This window comes from Adiantum capillus-veneris, chromosome 21, assembly GCF_014529385.1.
Source record: "Adiantum capillus-veneris isolate H3 chromosome 21, ASM1452938v2, whole genome shotgun sequence".
NCBI lineage: Eukaryota > Viridiplantae > Streptophyta > Polypodiopsida > Polypodiales > Pteridaceae > Adiantum > Adiantum capillus-veneris.
The window spans coordinates 80250902-80267405 of NC_140951.1; the positions used below are offsets into that span (position 1 = coordinate 80250902).

The window sequence follows — 16504 nt, forward strand, 5'->3', positions numbered from 1 at the left end:
AAGGCTTCTCTCTACTAAGGTGTATAGATGGAGCAAGCATTTCAGACAGCACGACTGTTCACAAAAACCCATGATTATGGATTTTTGGGTCTAGAGCAGATCCAATGGTGAATACGATTCGAACTTGAGTGGATCTTTTATTTTATCTATAGCACTAAGAGTGTCTATACAAATACAGTTTTGGGGTAAGACCCATCTCTTGATTACTCAATCACTTCTTAAAGTGTTGATGATCAATTCTTGGACCCATCACACTTGCACTTTCAAGAAAAGAAGTCCATAAGCTGCCGAGGGTTAGTGGATAAATTTCAACTTCCAAAGCTGACTTCAGATACTGTTGGTTGCTAGTCGAGCAGTTTCCCTCCAAAAGTCTAACCACGTAGTTTGACAATGTGGATTTTAACCGAGGGGTTTGGATTACAAAGGCAACACCCAAGGTTACATGTGCAATCCTACTTGCACCTCATTAATTTCAGTTAGCACTTCCAGGCTTTTGCAAGCGAGAAATTTAGGCAGGGACCTTTCACTACGGATAAGTAAATACTATGTGCAACCTCGAGGTACGCATCTGATTTGGTTTTGTTTCCTTTTGTTTGCTTTTCCACGTAGGATGCATAAACTCTATTTTCATCCATTTTTGCTCTTAAGAGAAATGACATGGTCATCGAAGAGCCAAGCCGTTTGGGTTGTAGTGTCCAACATAAGTTTCTACATTATGCAGTTATGGACCCACTTGTAGGGTTTGATTCGGCACATGTTGTCACATGGGATACAACATCGTCTAGGAACTCAAGGAGTTCGGTTTAGCCAATGTGGAGCATGGATAATGAGGGTCTCTCTCACGCACGTCACATGCGTGTTTACAGTTACCTTCACACCCAAGTACATCTCGTACTTCAAGGACTTTTTTTTTCAAACATCCTTACATGAGACATATTCCACATGTGGAGAATATGAGTCTTTGGGACAGACACTGGCGCCGCTACTTCAATTATGTCTCGCGACGATGTCCTTAGGTGCTGGTCAAATCTATTTTCTAGACCATTTTCAGCACGACGTATCACGAGCAATTTCAGCGGCCAAAAATTGTCGGATACTTAGAATGACTTGTTAAGGTATAAGTGCTGCTAAACAACATTACAAATGGTTGTTTATACATATAGCAAGGCTATGAGTTGTTAATGAAAAAGTTTCATTGTTTGTACCTAGAAGTGACTTCTGTTTCACCTTCTATTATGGTTCAAACGTTTAAGCAAGGCTTGCAAATGATTGCAATAGAAAGTATTTAGTTTCTTTTTGGAACTATTTACACTTCTCTTTCATGTATGCTAGGAGTATCACATTCGCCATAAGTATTGGCAAGTATGATCATGGATATACAGGTTCGAATCTGTTTTTGCTAAATGCATGCACACTAGGTGTTATGGGCCCTAGTGTTTAGCAAAGGCTGATTTGGAGCGGCATGCATATTTATCACAATAGTGCTATGAAGCATTTTGCACTCTATGTGCAGTATCTCTCTGAGATTAATTTTGAATCTACCAATCACCAATAGAGGTCATGGCTCGGTTTGGGTGCTTACGGATCTTTCCAATTAACGAAGATGGTTATGCATGTCATTGTTGATTCCTTAGCAATATTGTACGACATTGTGATCCCCATTTACCCGTCATCTGGGAAGACTGTCTGTAAACCATGGGGAAAAACACCTCATTACTGTCAGTTATCCAAGGGCATAGGCAGATTACAAAGTGTAATCTTGTGCTAAAGGATATAGCACCAAGCAATCCCAATCAGTAAGCATTTATTGCTCTAGTTGGAGTTTGCTTATGTCACCAGCGTGTGACTACTATTTATCCTTTTTGTTGATTTCTTTCTTATTATTTATTTACTTTCACTATTTGGAAACATCCCTCGGGAAATCTAACTGCCCTGCATTGCATAGCTAGTGTTGAACTGTCGAGAGGGAGTCTAGGCCTGAGGGCAAGAGAGCACTAAGGTTGGACAAGGACTATGGTTAGCCAAAGTGGGGTCATTGACTAGCCAAAGTGGAATCATTTGCTACATAGGCTACATTTCAGTTTTTGATGTGGCTGTAGTGTACAAAGAGGGTCGGATGACCTAGAAAGATACAATGGCAGCATCTCCTAAAACTTAGGGAACTGCTATTTTGGGACCTGAAAATGTATTCGCATCATTACCTCCGAAATGACAAGGGGAACATTTTATTACTCTGCCGCGAAGTCAACTGGACAACCGGTCAGGATATTTTTAAGCGGCGAATCCGAAACGGGAAAATGCTTGTAAATGCGCCAAGTGGCACATTTCTGTGTACTTGCCTCCTCAAGGAAGAAGTGGCGCTGAATTTGAAGGGAAGAGGGATCATTTGGAGCTTTTGTCACAGGTTAAGAGCTATGGAGTGCTTCCTTTCCCTCTTATGTACAGTGGGGTGCCAGGAGTGATGCCTTGTACGCTACGCACTGCCCTCTCTCTCCCCTATGGCAGTGTGTAATGCCCCTCTAGTGGGCTTTTCAATTGACCAATGTATAGTTGTGTGGGTTCATGCGCGATTGCCGAGGCAAGAGCCTCTTGCATAGGTACTGGATTAGCTAGCGGCTAATCCCCCGCAGGTACAGGTGATTCGGAGAGGTTTCACGTCCGAAATCTCGTCCGATTCAAAGGGCAAGTAGCCCTACAGGTGCGGGAGCTCAAGGACTTGCTACGGATGCGAGTGGCACGCGAAACGGAGCCCGAAACAGTAAATTACAGCCTGTTGTGTATTTTTGCAGGTTTAGGATTTTGGCCCTAAACGGACCCTAATACCCCCAGGAGGTTCGGGGACGCGAGGGGACCGCTGTACAGGTGATTTGGCGCATTTTCGGGGCTGAAAACAGAGAATTCAGCGTGCTGCAGATTCTCGCCAGGTTTTGCAAAGTGCCCGTATGCGTCGGGAAAGTCCTTCAATGCGTGGGAATATTGACTGTGAAGGGTCCTAGTACAGTTATGTTGCCGAAATCGGGCCGGAACAATTGAAATTCAGCCAAGCTTGTGCGGGGCAGCTTGTAGGGAACCACAACGTTTATTCCCTCTTTTAAACAATAAAGAAATACCGAAGGGGGGGCCTAAGTTAGGGGCCAATCTGGTGTTGGTCTTCTCATACAGGTGTATTCTAGCAGCTTGTATCCCTTTCCGCTTTGTTGTGTCTTGAAAGTACAGGTAAAGTGGGCGACAAATTAAATGGGTGAAAGCAAATAAGGTTTAAGTCTAAGGTTTACCGCCCTTTTTGAAAGTACAGGCCGGTTACATGGTTCCATCGCCGGGATTAAATCACCTTTTCCCATAGAAGTGAGCCTTGGTCAGTTTGGGCTTGAAGACACAGGGGATCATAGACTAGACATAGGAAATTGCAATTATGGCTGACAGACCAGATGATGTGACTGAAGAGGTTTCCTCCTCATAGGGTCAACAGACACATGAAGTGGGTAAGTCCTCAAGACCACCACAGACGGATGATGATATATTCAGGACCCAGTTGGCTACTGCTGTGGCTATGTTCACACAAGTAATGCAGAACCCAAGGTTTTTAGCCTTTCTGCAACCTCCTCTTCCGTCTCAGCAAGTTGGGTCACTGGATCATATTCAAGAGCCTGTTAAGGCTCAAGCACAGGTGATTCATACTGCAGAGTCAATGGAAACACTTGTACACTTGACGGAGAATATGCGGTCTCCACAACCTGTGCCTAAGGTGTAAGAATAGGTGGCTGAGATGCCAGTCTTTCAAGCTGTACCAATTCAGCCAGCCACTTTTCAGCAGCCTATAGCTGGTTCTAATGGGTAGGGAAGCAACCTACAAGCTATGCAACAAGTCTTCCCACCACCTTCAGTACACCCTGGCTATTTTGGAGGTGGATCGGTATTCCAGAGCATGGCTGGTCATGCACCTGGAAATCAGTTTTACATGCCAGGAACAGTGTTCGGGGGTGCTCAAACAATGATGCCTAACCCTAAGTATGGTGTCATAGGCATGCTACCAGGGTTTCAAAGCACTCAGGGCCAATTTGGGATGCCACCGACAAATTTTGGTATGGCTGGAATTACAAATCAACAGCCAAATATGGCCTTTCCAGGTCAACTTAATTGCGGTCAGGGAACACAAATGAACCCTAACAGTGTTCCCATGTTTCAGTCACATCCATATGACAACGCCGCTGGAGAGGCCAACTTCGTACAAAGAAGGTGGCAAAGGTGTGACATTCACGACCTTTACAGGGTTTGATGACTGGAAGAAGGCTCTCTCATTCCTCCAGCAGTTTGACAAGGCCTATGCAGGGGGAAACTTTGCAGAGGCTTCAAAGGTCCGCAAGGCAGCCACTTTCTTGACAGGGAATGCAGGACAATGGTGGACAACTTTATTGCTTCAAGGGCAAGCTCCGTCCACATGGATTTACTTCAAGCAGATTTCTGTAGCAGCATGGTTATCTGATGACTTTGAAGCAGATGTCATGACAGAATGGCATTAGCTTAATGCTGCCACTTGCAAGAATCTGGATGACTACAATCGGAAGTTTTGGAAAGCTCTACTTTCAGTAACTTCTTATAGGTTTGTGCCATTGATTGAACAGATTGAAAAATACTGTTGTGGCCTACCCAAAGGATTGAGAAAGTACTGCACGAAGACCAAAGTCACTACTTTGACGCAGCTCATCGAGGTAGCAAACATTGGCAATGATTTGCTCAAGGGAGAAGATTGTGAATTCAATACTGGCGTCAAGGAAGAATCAGCCAAGAAAAATTCAGCGAAGAAGCACGTTCCCAACGAGGTTCCTAAAGGGACTCAGGAGCCAGCCAACGCAGGGAAAGGCAAAGCTACCGCTGAATCAGAAAAGGGACCAGCAAAGAAATGGAAAAGATGTTTTCCTCGCAAGTCGGAAGAGCAAAAGAAGGTCCTGAGGTCAGAGAACAAATGCTTCATCTGTGAGCAACCTGGCCACATTGCTTACAATTGTCCTACAAAGAAAAGGCCAGCTGATTCTGAAGACAAGGAGGACAGGAAAGGAAAGAAGCCCATGGTTGGTCTAGTGCCAGATATGGTGAGCGACAAGCCAAATTCAGATGCAAGTGAGCTTTGCAGAGCATGGGGAAAGGTCAGGGATCAAACAGTCCTTATCTTCTTTGATCCAGGTGCCAAAGCCAACTTCATTTCCCCGGAATTGGCTTCCAAGTTGGGAGTCAGACCTGAAGAGATGGGGTATACAGCAGAGGTAGGTTTGGCATGTCCTGGCCATACAGAGGCTATGCCACCCATCATCGGAAAGTTGCGCCTACATATCGAGTCCTATGTAGACGCTGAAGAATTTTACATCATACCACTAGACGGATGTGATGTGTTGTTAGGTATTCCTTGGTTATTTCGTGTACAGGGAATCATGGATGCCTACAACAAAAAGATCACTGTACAGAGCAGGGGAAAGACTCACATTCTGGATGTAAAGCTTAAAGGGGAGTCTATTCCCACTGTATCAGCTTCTGCTATTACTTCTGTAATGAAAAAGCATCTTTTTGCGTACTTGGTTTTTGCACGTGAAGTGTCAGATTGTGATGAATCAAATTTATCTGTGCTAGATAAAGAAAGGTCAATGTTTTTACAACAGTATAGTGACTGTTTTTCCGATTCATTACCGTCTCAATTACCGCCAGAGAGACTCGAGGACCATGCGATAGATTTGGTGTCAAGCAGTAGCCCACCAAATAAGCCTCCGTACAGGGTTAGTGCGGCTCAGCAGAAAGAGATAATGGGCCAAGTACAGGAGCTGTTAGAAAAGGGGCTGATTCAGCCCAGTTCATCCCCATTCTGTTCTCCAGTGTTGTTGGTGCAGAAAAAGGATGGCTCATGGAGTATGTGCATCGACTACCGTGCACTGAACAAGAATACCATCAAGAATAGGTTCCCTATACCTAGAATTGATGATATTTTGGACAAATTAGAAGGAGCAGCTATGTTTAGCAGGATAGATCTAAAGAGTGGGTACCATCAGATCCGCATTAGATCAGAGGATGTGCACAAGACTGCTCTTAGAACGACGTTTGGCCTTTACGAATTTTTAGTGATGCCCTTTGGTCTCACAAATGCTCCTGCTACGTTCAATAGGATGATGGACAGAATTTTCCGTCCACACCAGCAGTTTGTTGGTACATTCTTTGATGACATGATAGTCTACTCAAAGAATGAAGAGGAGCATAGGCATCACTTGGCCATTGTGTTCAAAGAGCTACGCAGTCATAGGTTGCTCATCAATGCAAAGAAAAGTGAATTTTTTCTGGAAGAGATTCACTTTCTGGGACACATTGTCTCAAAGAATGGTGTTAGAATGGATCCTACAAAAGTTGAAGCGATGAAGTCATGGCCAGATTTGAAGACGGTGCACGATGTCCGTAGTTTCTTGGGACTATGCTCCTATTACAGAAGGTTTATCCGAAATTCCGCTGAGATTGCTTCACCTTTACATGCTCTTCAAAAGAAGGCAGTCACCTTTAGATGGACACAGAAAGAGATTTCAGCTTTTAATCTCTTAAAGGAAAAGATGACTTCAGATCCAGTCATTGTGTTGCCGGATCTTAGGAAGTCATTTGTGGTCCAGTGCGACGCCTGCGGTAGTAGCATTGGTGCAGTGCTAATGCAAGATGGCAGGGTAGTAGCCTATGAGAGTAGAATCTTGCAAGGGCCAGAAAAGACTATGCAGGTCTATGAAAAAGAACTGCAGGCCGTGATTCATGCGCTCTAAAGTTGGAAACACTACCTGCTAGGTGCAGACTTTGTTGTCCAAACGGACCATCAGACCTTGCGATACTTCTTGACATAGGCAAAGTTATCCGAGAAGCATATGCGATGGGCAAATATCTTGTCCATGTTCCACTTTCAGATTGTGCATGTGGAAGGTAAGAAGAACGTTGTGGCTGATGCCTTGTCAAGGAAGCCACACATTTCATCTGTGTCAATTCCTTATCATCATGAACTTGATGATATGAGGGAACAGTATGCAAATGATGAAGATTTTGCAAGGATCTTCGAGCAGCTAATGGATGGACAACGTCATGAACACTATCTTCTCAAAGATGGGTTCATGATGATGCATGGCAGATTGTGTGTCACAAAGCCATTGCGACGTAAAGTTATGGAAGAGAGTCATGTCCCACCGTATGCAGGGCATCGTGGTATTGATGCTACAATTAAAGCGGTTGAGACATTCTTCTACTGGCCTACATTGAGAAGAGATGTGGATGCCTTTGTGCGAGAATGCCTAATATGCCAGAAGGTCAAGTTTGACAGGCAAAAGGCACCAGGGTTATTGCAACCACTACCTATTTCAGATAAACCATGGGAAAGTATTGCTATGGATTTTATCTTTGATCTTCCAAGAACGCAGACAGGAAACGATGGTATTTGGACCATCATTTGCAGATTCAGCAAGCAGGCTCATTTTATTCCTGTCAGGAAGAAGATAAAGCCAGATTAGATGGCACGCTTGTTTGTGAGCAATATTTTCAAGTATCATGGCATGCCACAGTCGATTGTTAGTGACCGTGATCCACGCATGACAAGTTTGTTCTGGAGAGGCTTGTTTGAGAATATGAGCACAACGCTCAAATTCTCTTCGTCATTTCATCCTCAAACATATGGGCAGTCAGAAGAGGTAAATTCTACTGTCCTAGATCTGCTGAAGTGCTATGTGTCAGAGCATAAAGGAAAGTGGGAGCAGTAGTTGCCATTGGTGGAGTATGCATGCAATAATACAGTGCATTCATCAACTGGCAAGGCACTTTTTGAGATAGTTGAAGGTGGCAAGAAAGTTCCTCCCATACTGCATACAAAGGACAAGATATTTGAAGCAGATAAGTATGTTCAGGACATGGATGAAATGTACAAGAAGGTCAAAGTGGCCTTAGAAAAGACTCAGGCAAAGCAAAAGAAAGCAGCCGATCGTCACCGTCGTGAAGTGGTATTTTCACTTGGTGATTGGGTGCTTCTACGCTTTGAAAAGGCAAGGTTAAAGAAGATGAAGGGCAAGGAAAGACTGTTTCCAAAGCTCAGCATGCGTTACTATGGGCCTTTTCAAGTGTGCGACACAATCAGTGATGTTGCATATAGGCTGAAATTGCCTGACAGTTGGAAGATTCACAATGCGTTTCATGTGAGTCTTCTCAGACCCTATGTGGGTGATGTGCCAAAGGATATGCCAGCTGAAGATCAGCCGGAAGTCGAGGAACTTGACGAGATCTTGGTCGTGGAACAGATTTTGGCACATAAAGAAAGAAAAGTGAAAGGCAAGATTGCTAGGCGTTACTTGGTGAAGTTCAGAAACTATCCACCAATGGATGCTAAGTGGATGGAAGAAGGTGAATTTGCAGAGTCACCAACTGTGTTATCACTTTACCTTGAAGCCTTTGATTTGCAACCTACCTTGACCCCTTGAGTTTCAAAGCTACATGGATTGTCAGTGTGACAATGGCTTTTGAAAGAAATGATGTACATGGTATTTAAAGTGAGCTCAAATGAAATACCTGTTACATGAATCTTAGAGCTGTACAGATTGTCAGTTTGGCAATGGCTCTTATGGAATGTCCAAAAGTATGGTCAGTGCTATAGAAGTGAGTATTTCTTGTCAGTTTGTCAAGGATACAATAATTGCTTCTATTAAAGGGTACATGTGTAACTGCATTCTTAAACTGTCGGTTTGGGTATGCTCGAAAGTGTTACTGGGTCCAACGTGTACTTTAAGACAGTGGCAAAATGTGTAGCTACCATTTTGTCATTGGAAAGTTAGTGACTCAAAGCAATGGCAGAGTGCGAAGCTACCACTATGTCATTGGGACAAGGTTCACACGCAGGCAATACATGTGTCGACGAGGTGTTGAATACACCAGGATTGACAATGAGCATGTATGTGTCGTACATGTGTCGACAGGTATTGAATACATCAGTGTTGATTGTGAACATGTACGACATAGATGCAAACGAGGACGTTTGAGATTTCAAGAGGGGGGTATGTCACCAGCGTGTGACTACTATTTATCCTTTTTGTTGATTTCTTTCTTATTATTTATTTACTTTCACTTTTTGGAAACACCCCTCGGGAAATCTAACTGCCCTGCATTGCATAGCTAGTGTGGAATTGTCCAGAGGGAGTCAAGGCCTGAGGGCAAGAGAGCACTAAGGTTGGACAAGGACTATGGTTAGCCAAAGTGGGGTCATTGACTAGCCAAAGCGGAATCCTTCGCTACATAGGCTACATTTCAGTTTTTGATGTGGCTGCAGTGTACAAAGAGGGTCGGATGACCTAGAAAGATACAATGGCAGCATCTCCTAAAATTTAGGGAACTGCTATTTTGGGACCTGAAAATGTATTTGCGTCATTACCTGCGGAATGACAAGGGGAACATTTTATTACTCTGCCGCGAAGTCAAATGGGCAACCGGTCAGGATATTTTTAAGCGGCGAATCCGAAACGGGAAAATGCTTGTAAATGCGCCAAGTGGCACACTTGCCTCCTCAAGGAAGAAGTGGTGCTGAATTTGAAGGGAAGAGGGCTTATTTGGAGCTTCTGACACAGGTTAAGAGCTATGGAGTGCTTCCTTTCCCTCTTATGTACAGTGCGGTGCCAGGAGTGATGCCCTGCAAGCTACGCACTGCCCTCTCTCTCCCCTATGGCAGTATGTTATGCCCCTCTAGTGGGCTTTTCAATTGACCAATGTATAGTTGTGTGGGTTCATGTGTGATTGCCGAGGCAAGAGCCTCTTGCACAGGTACTGGATTAGCTAGTGGCTAATCCCCCGCAGGTACAGGTGATTCGGAGAGGTTTGACGTCCGAAATCTCGTCCGATTCAAAGGGCAAGTAGCCCTACAGGTGCGGGAGCTCAAGGACTTGCTACATATGCGACTGGCACGCGAAACGGAGCCCGAAACAGTAAATTACAGCCTGCTGTGTATTTTTGCAGGGTTAGGGTTTTGGCCCTAAACGGACCCTAATACCCCCAGGAGGTTTGGGGACGCGAGGGGACCGCTGTACAGGTGATCTGACGCATTTTCGGGGCTGAAAACAGAGAATTCAGCGTGCTGCAGATTCTCGCCAGGTTTTGCAAAGTGCCCGTATGCGTTGGGAAAGTCATTCAATGCGTGGGAATACTGACTGTGAAGGGTCCTAGTACAGTTATGTTGCCGAAATTGGGCCGGAACAGTTGAAATTCAACGAAGCTTGTGCGGGGCAGCTTGTAGGGAACCACAGCGTTTATTCCCTCTTTTAAACAATAAAGAAATACTGAAAGGGGCGCCTAAGTGGGGCCAATCTGGTGTCGGTCTTCTCATACAGGTGCATTCTAGCAGCTTGTATCCCTTTCCCCTTTGTTGTGTCTTGAAAGTACAGGTAAAGTAGGCGACAAATTAAATGGATGAAAGCAAATAAGGTTTAAGTCTAAGGTCTACCGCCCTTTTTGAAAGTACAGGCCGGTTACAACTTACCATAAGTTAAAGCATGTTTGCGACTAGGTTTAGTCTCTTCATGTATAATTCATGTTCTTAACCTTGAACACTAGCTATGGTGGGGTTGTTTACTAATGAAAATTGAGAATAAATTAAGTACTTATATTTTGCTTATAAGTTACGTCAGCCAATTACTTTCATGGAAAGTGAAAAAAGGTACTCTTTTGGGTACATCTTTGTTGTGATAACTCGTTTAGCATGCTTGTATGCGTTCTAAATGGAGTCTACACACTATGTTGGATAGGAGGTGGTAACACATGATGGTTGCAAATGTTCAACAATGTGGAAAATCACGATGTTACTCTTGGTTTCATTGAACCTCCTACTGAACCGGGTTCAGGCTAAATGAACAGCTGGATCCATGAAGGATGCCACTTTGGAACATATTAGTGTATCACCACTCTTGTTTTCGAGGAAGAAAACGCTTCTCCAAGGGGCGAGTAATGTCAGGACAAGGATCCTAAGGAGCAAGGCTTGACCTAGGGGGTCAGGGACCTGAGCCAAGGGCTCGGACTGGACGAGTGTGGACTGGGGATCTATATTGTGACTAGGGCTAGGAGCCGGCTTATATATAGGGTGGTAGGGTGGTGGATTCGGCATCTCAGTCTCCTAGGTCTTACAAGTGAGGAGGACAGAAAGGGCAAGAAGCGAAGCAAAATGCAAAGCTTTGGAAAGAACAAGAAAAAGGCAAAGAAGCTCAGATTCCGAACAGTTTTTGATAGCTCTACGGAGGAGTCATCCTCTGACAGTTCGGACTCCGACGACCACATGTTTTATGCGAAGAAGAAGCACTTTTACACGGCTAACCAATACGACTTACTCGAAGATAAGAGCAAGAAGGCGAAGGAATTTAAAGAGGGTGGACAGTCAATAAAATTTGAATCCTTTTCTGGATTTCGAGATGCTCCGAGGGCTTTGGCCTTTATCCAGCAGTTTGACATAGCCTTCTCTGGAGGGCATTACTCAGAGCACTCCAAGATCAGGAGGGCTACATCGTTTTTAAAAGGAAATGCTCGAACATGGTGGTCCACTTTCTTTTGAGGAAAGAAGCCCTAGTCAAGTGGTTGAAATTCAAACGGCTCTTTATTTCTTCTTGGCTTACGCGGGAGTACGAACGAGATATAAGAATTGCTTGGAACCATCTTCAGATGACCAAGGGAGATTCTTTGGATGCATATTGCGAGAGGTTTCGGGATTCGTGTCTATCGAGCTCTTCGTTTAAGAACGTCAACTTTAAAGAATAGATTGAGCGGTTTTGCTGCGGGCTCCCTACAGAGATCTGAGATTACTGCCTTGAACAAAAGTCTGACTCTATTCATGAACTAATGGGTCATGCGAAACGGGGGTTCTTGATACATTTGGGGAATTTGACCTACCCCACTGATGAAATCTCGACTCGAAGGACCAGAAGAATGAAAATAGAAAGAAAAAGAATCCTCAGGAAAAGAAATATACATGACCTCGACCGACTCTTAGAGAAAGTGCTAACTATCTCAAAGAGGGAAAGTGTTTTGGTTGTGGGGAACAAGGGCACATCTCCGCAAAGTGCCTCAAAAAGTCAGAACAAGGACAAACTGAAGACATGCCAGAGAGTTCTAGAGCAACAGAGAAACGTGGCAGAAAAGGCAAGATGAAAGCAGGACTGGTATCGGATTGCATGGGAACTGACCCGAGCCAGATAGGTGGAAGTACAAAACTTTGCTGAGCTTGGGGCAAAGTGAAAGATCAGGAAGCCCTTATCTTTTTTGATGGAGGAGCCAAGGTGAACTTCATTTCGCCTGAGCTGGTGGCGCAGCTCGAGATTATGCCCGACAGGATGGGGCTAGCGGCAGAGGCAGTTCTAGTAGTGCCTGGACGAGATGTAGCCATTACGCCTGTCATTGGCAAACTTCGTTTGCATTGTCAGGGGTATTTAGGATACTAAGACTTTCACATCATGCCTTTGGAAGGGTGTGACGTTCTCCTAGGAATCCCTTCGTACCATAAGAACAACGCCGTGGTTGACTATCGGGCCAAGAAAGCGACTTTGACAAATGAGAAGGGCAGAAAAATTGTGCTAGATGTAAAATTGAAGGGCGAGTCCGTCCCTATTGTATTGGCTTCGGCCATTTCAAAATTAATGAAATCCAATTTTTTTGTTTACTCCATCTATTTGAAAGATTGAATGATGAACATCGAACAAACATGTCTGAACCAGACAAAGAACGCCAATATTTTTTGCACACACATGCTGATTGTTTCTCTGAAGGCCTGCTAGGCGAGTTGCCTCCATCTCGTCTTGAGGACCATACCATTTATCTGATTCCTGGAAGTACACCACAAAACCGGCCACCTTACCGTGCTAGGCGAGCCTAGAATGAAGAAATCATGAAGCAAGTGAAAGACCTTCTTGAAACGGGGTCTCATCCAGCCGAGTACTTCACCCTATTGCTCTCCGGTTTTACTAGTACTTCACCCTATTGCTCTCCGGTTTTACTAAAGAAAGACTGATCTTGGAGGATGTGCATCGACTATAGAGCTCTCAATAAAATCACTATCAAGAACAGATTTTCGATTCCAAGGATCGATGATATTCTTGACCGACTACAGGGATCCTCTTGTTTCAGCTAGATTGATTTGAAAAGCGGATATCATCATATCAGAATCGCTTCGGGAGATGTCTACAAGACAGCCTTTCGGACAAGTTTGGGTTTATACGAATTTTTGGTGATGCCTTTTGGACTTACCAATGCATCAACGACTTTCAATTGAATGATGGATAGGATTTTCCGAGAGCATCGATCTTTTGTGGCACTTTCTTTGATGATATTGTAGTTTTCTCCAAGAATGAAGCAGAACATCGACACCATCTGCTACAAGTCTTTCAGGCATTGCGTGATCACAAACTAGTTATCAATGCCAAAAAGAGCGAGTTTTTCTTGCCAAAGATACATTTTTTGGGACACATCGTCTCAGCAGCAAGAGTATAGACAGACTCGACCAAGATTGAGACTATCCGCGATTGGCCAGACTTGAAGAATGTTCATGAAGTTAGAAGCTTTTTGGGCTTGTGTTCTTACTACCGGCGGTTCATTCGGAAGTTTGCAAAGGTAGCTTCCCCTTTGCACATATTGACTTAGAAAGGAGTCCCTTTCTCGTGGGGGCCGACAAAGGTGACTAGTCGCCTTTCAGACACTTAAGGAAAAACTGACTACTGGACCAGTGTTGGCTTTTTGCCAGACTTGCAAAAGCCATTTGAAGTTTATTGTGATGCTTGTGGTCGTAGTCTGGGAGCGGTCTTAATGCTAGAAGGCCATGTGATTACTTATGAAAGCAGAATGTTTCAAGACTAGAATTGGTAGCACAGATTTATGAAAAGAGCTATTGGCAGTGATCCATGCTTTTACTCAGCGGCGATATTACCTATTCGGAGCCGATTTCACGGTCTTTACTGATCATCAAAGTTTATGCAGTTTGTAGAGAAAATTGCTAAAGAATCTATAAAAGAAACCCATTGGGCACTCAAAAGAAGTAGGAGACAGAAGGGTAGGCACCCGCAGCAGTGCAAGAAGGCACCCATAGGTCCTAGCGTTTTCTCAAGGATCAGCCCAGCGTTTTCAACCTCCAGCAATCAGCGGTTTCAGCCACTACCACGAGCGTTTTTAGTTCCCAGCCTTAGCCTTGCGAGAACCCGCATCCTCTGGCTGTAGATCCTCGCCAGATTTCCCATCGAGTATCAGATCAGCCTAGTGTTTTCAGATTCAGCAGACCTCAGCCAGCGTTTTACAATTTCAGCCCATATCAGCCAGCGTTTTTGCATTTCAGCCCTAGCCCGACGAAGCGGTTGCAGATCCAGGCCGTAGTACTGCCACAGTAGCAGATCCCCAGCAGAGCATCTAGCGTTTTTAGTTTTCAGCCTTGACGCCGTCGTTGTTGACATCGTCATCGTCATTGCAGATCCCTATTTTGACGACGATACCTTCGTCATCGTCATTACAAATCTCTATCTTGACGACGACACCTTCGTCGTCATCGTCACAGTCACCATCGTGGTCGTCAACATAGACCAACAGTTGCTGTCGTCGACTTCACTGTCTTCGACACAGGAATGTGCTCGACTTCACCGTCTTCGACTCAGTACTGTCGTCGACGTCATCATCGTCGACAAAGACCCTTAGTACCTTGGCGTTGACTTCATCGTCTTCGACATAGACCTTGTCGTCGACCTCCCTGTCTTCGACATAGTACCGCAGTACTCGTCGTCGACATCTGTCTTCGACATAGACCCCTTCAGTACCTCAATAGCATCAGTAGCATTAGTACCCATTAGCATCAGCATCATTGGTGTCGCATTTGTGCAAGAATCAAGAAAATACTTGCTTTGGCAATAGAGCAAGGGGGCTCTTGAGGGTTGGGACCCGACATCCCTGTGTCTCTCTTTTCTCTCTCTTGTCTCTCTTTCTTTCAGTTCAGTTTAGTTTTTTCAAGTGAAGTAAAGTGTCCCTTGTGTTTGTGTGCGGAGTACTAGATCCGAGCAAATCCTTATTCTCTTCGTTGCACCTGACGTTGGTATCAGAGCTCTATGTGCGCTACACTTGACATTGGTATTAGAGCTTTGTGTGTTTTGCAACTGACAAGTACCATTTGATGGGGAGCCTGATAAGCAACCCGAAGTGGAAGAGAGCGAGGAGATACTCGTTCCTGAACAGATTTTGGCACACAAGAAAGAAAGATGAAAGGCAAAGTGATTTGGCGATTCCTGGTTAAATTCAAGAACTATCCAGGGTTAGATGCGAAGTGGATGGAGGAGGAGGACCTAGCAGATACTCCTCAGATTTTGGAACTTTACCTTGAAGCATTCTAGTCTACTCCGATAGAACCCCAAACTCAACAAGGTTGAATCTGGTGCAGCGGGTTTGCACAAGAGGGGAGTCACTCCTCTCCTTTCAACAGATTACCTCGATTGAATAAGGTCACTAATGTCCCCTTTGGGTTTCAGGGATACTGATGGGCTGACAGTATTCTGCTGTATGACTTTATGAAACAGAATTCCAGAAATTAAATTTGATTGATTTGTGCTCTCTCATTTGACTTGTTTGCGTGCAAGAACCGAAAGACGAAATGACTGCAACATTTCGGTCTCATAAATCTCTATAGACATGATTGCAATAAGGATTATTTAATCGGGCATCAATTAGGTCTGGAATGGATCTAGATGCGACTACTAAATATGTTGCTGGCAGTCATGGTCTGAGATTTGGAATGAATTTTTCTGTGATTTGTCATGTGATGTCCTGTGATGTGATTGTCATCTTTGTACAAGTGCTAGATGTGTCGTGTCTAGTGCGTCGGTACTTAGAGTCGGTGTCTACTGAGACAGTTTATGGCTTCTGTCTAATTTGCAGGCGTTATCGAGGGCGATTACAATTCTTTCAAGAGGGGGGTATGTCACAAACTGATGACGTGGCATGTCCTAGGACTTTATAAGGTTGTTCCAACTTATGGCTTTTAGCCGAGGCGGGGCCTAGGGGACATAAAGAATTAAATATCAGCGCACGGCCCAGCTGTACGGACGTCGCGAATTGCGCTGACTGTTGACGTGGTGGAGCGTACGGACCACCGTGAATTGCACTGACTGTACAGATTTTCGAAAATCGCACAGGTAGGTTTTGGGGCCTGATTGCTTTTGAGTTTCATGCTTTTGGGGCTCTGCTTTTAGCATCCCTTGTAATCTTTATAAGGAACCAAGGAGGCTCACTTCTCAGAGCATATGGACGTAGAGTTTGAGAGCGAGCATCCGTAGGCAGTGTACTTTGCTCAAATTAATATAAAAGAAATACCGAAAGGGGCACCAGTCTTTGGGGCCAATCTCTTGGCACGAAACTACGCCGGGTCGTGTCAACTCTCTCTCTTAAATTGTGGATTGCTTTAAGTGAATCTCTGCTGTGTCGCGATAGAATCTTGACTTGGGGTGTCGAAGTTTGTTACAGG

The 16504-nt window shown here is 44.5% G+C and overlaps 1 protein-coding gene and 1 pseudogene across 2 annotated transcripts in view; one reads left to right on the plus strand and one right to left on the minus strand.

Moving 5' to 3' along the window:
- LOC147431218 (aspartate carbamoyltransferase, chloroplastic-like) overlaps positions 1 to 16504 on the plus strand; it is a 93123-nt gene that overhangs the window by 29674 nt on the left and 46945 nt on the right. The window lies entirely within an intron of this gene.
- LOC147431219 (uncharacterized) overlaps positions 1 to 16504 on the minus strand; it is a 47447-nt pseudogene that overhangs the window by 28546 nt on the left and 2397 nt on the right.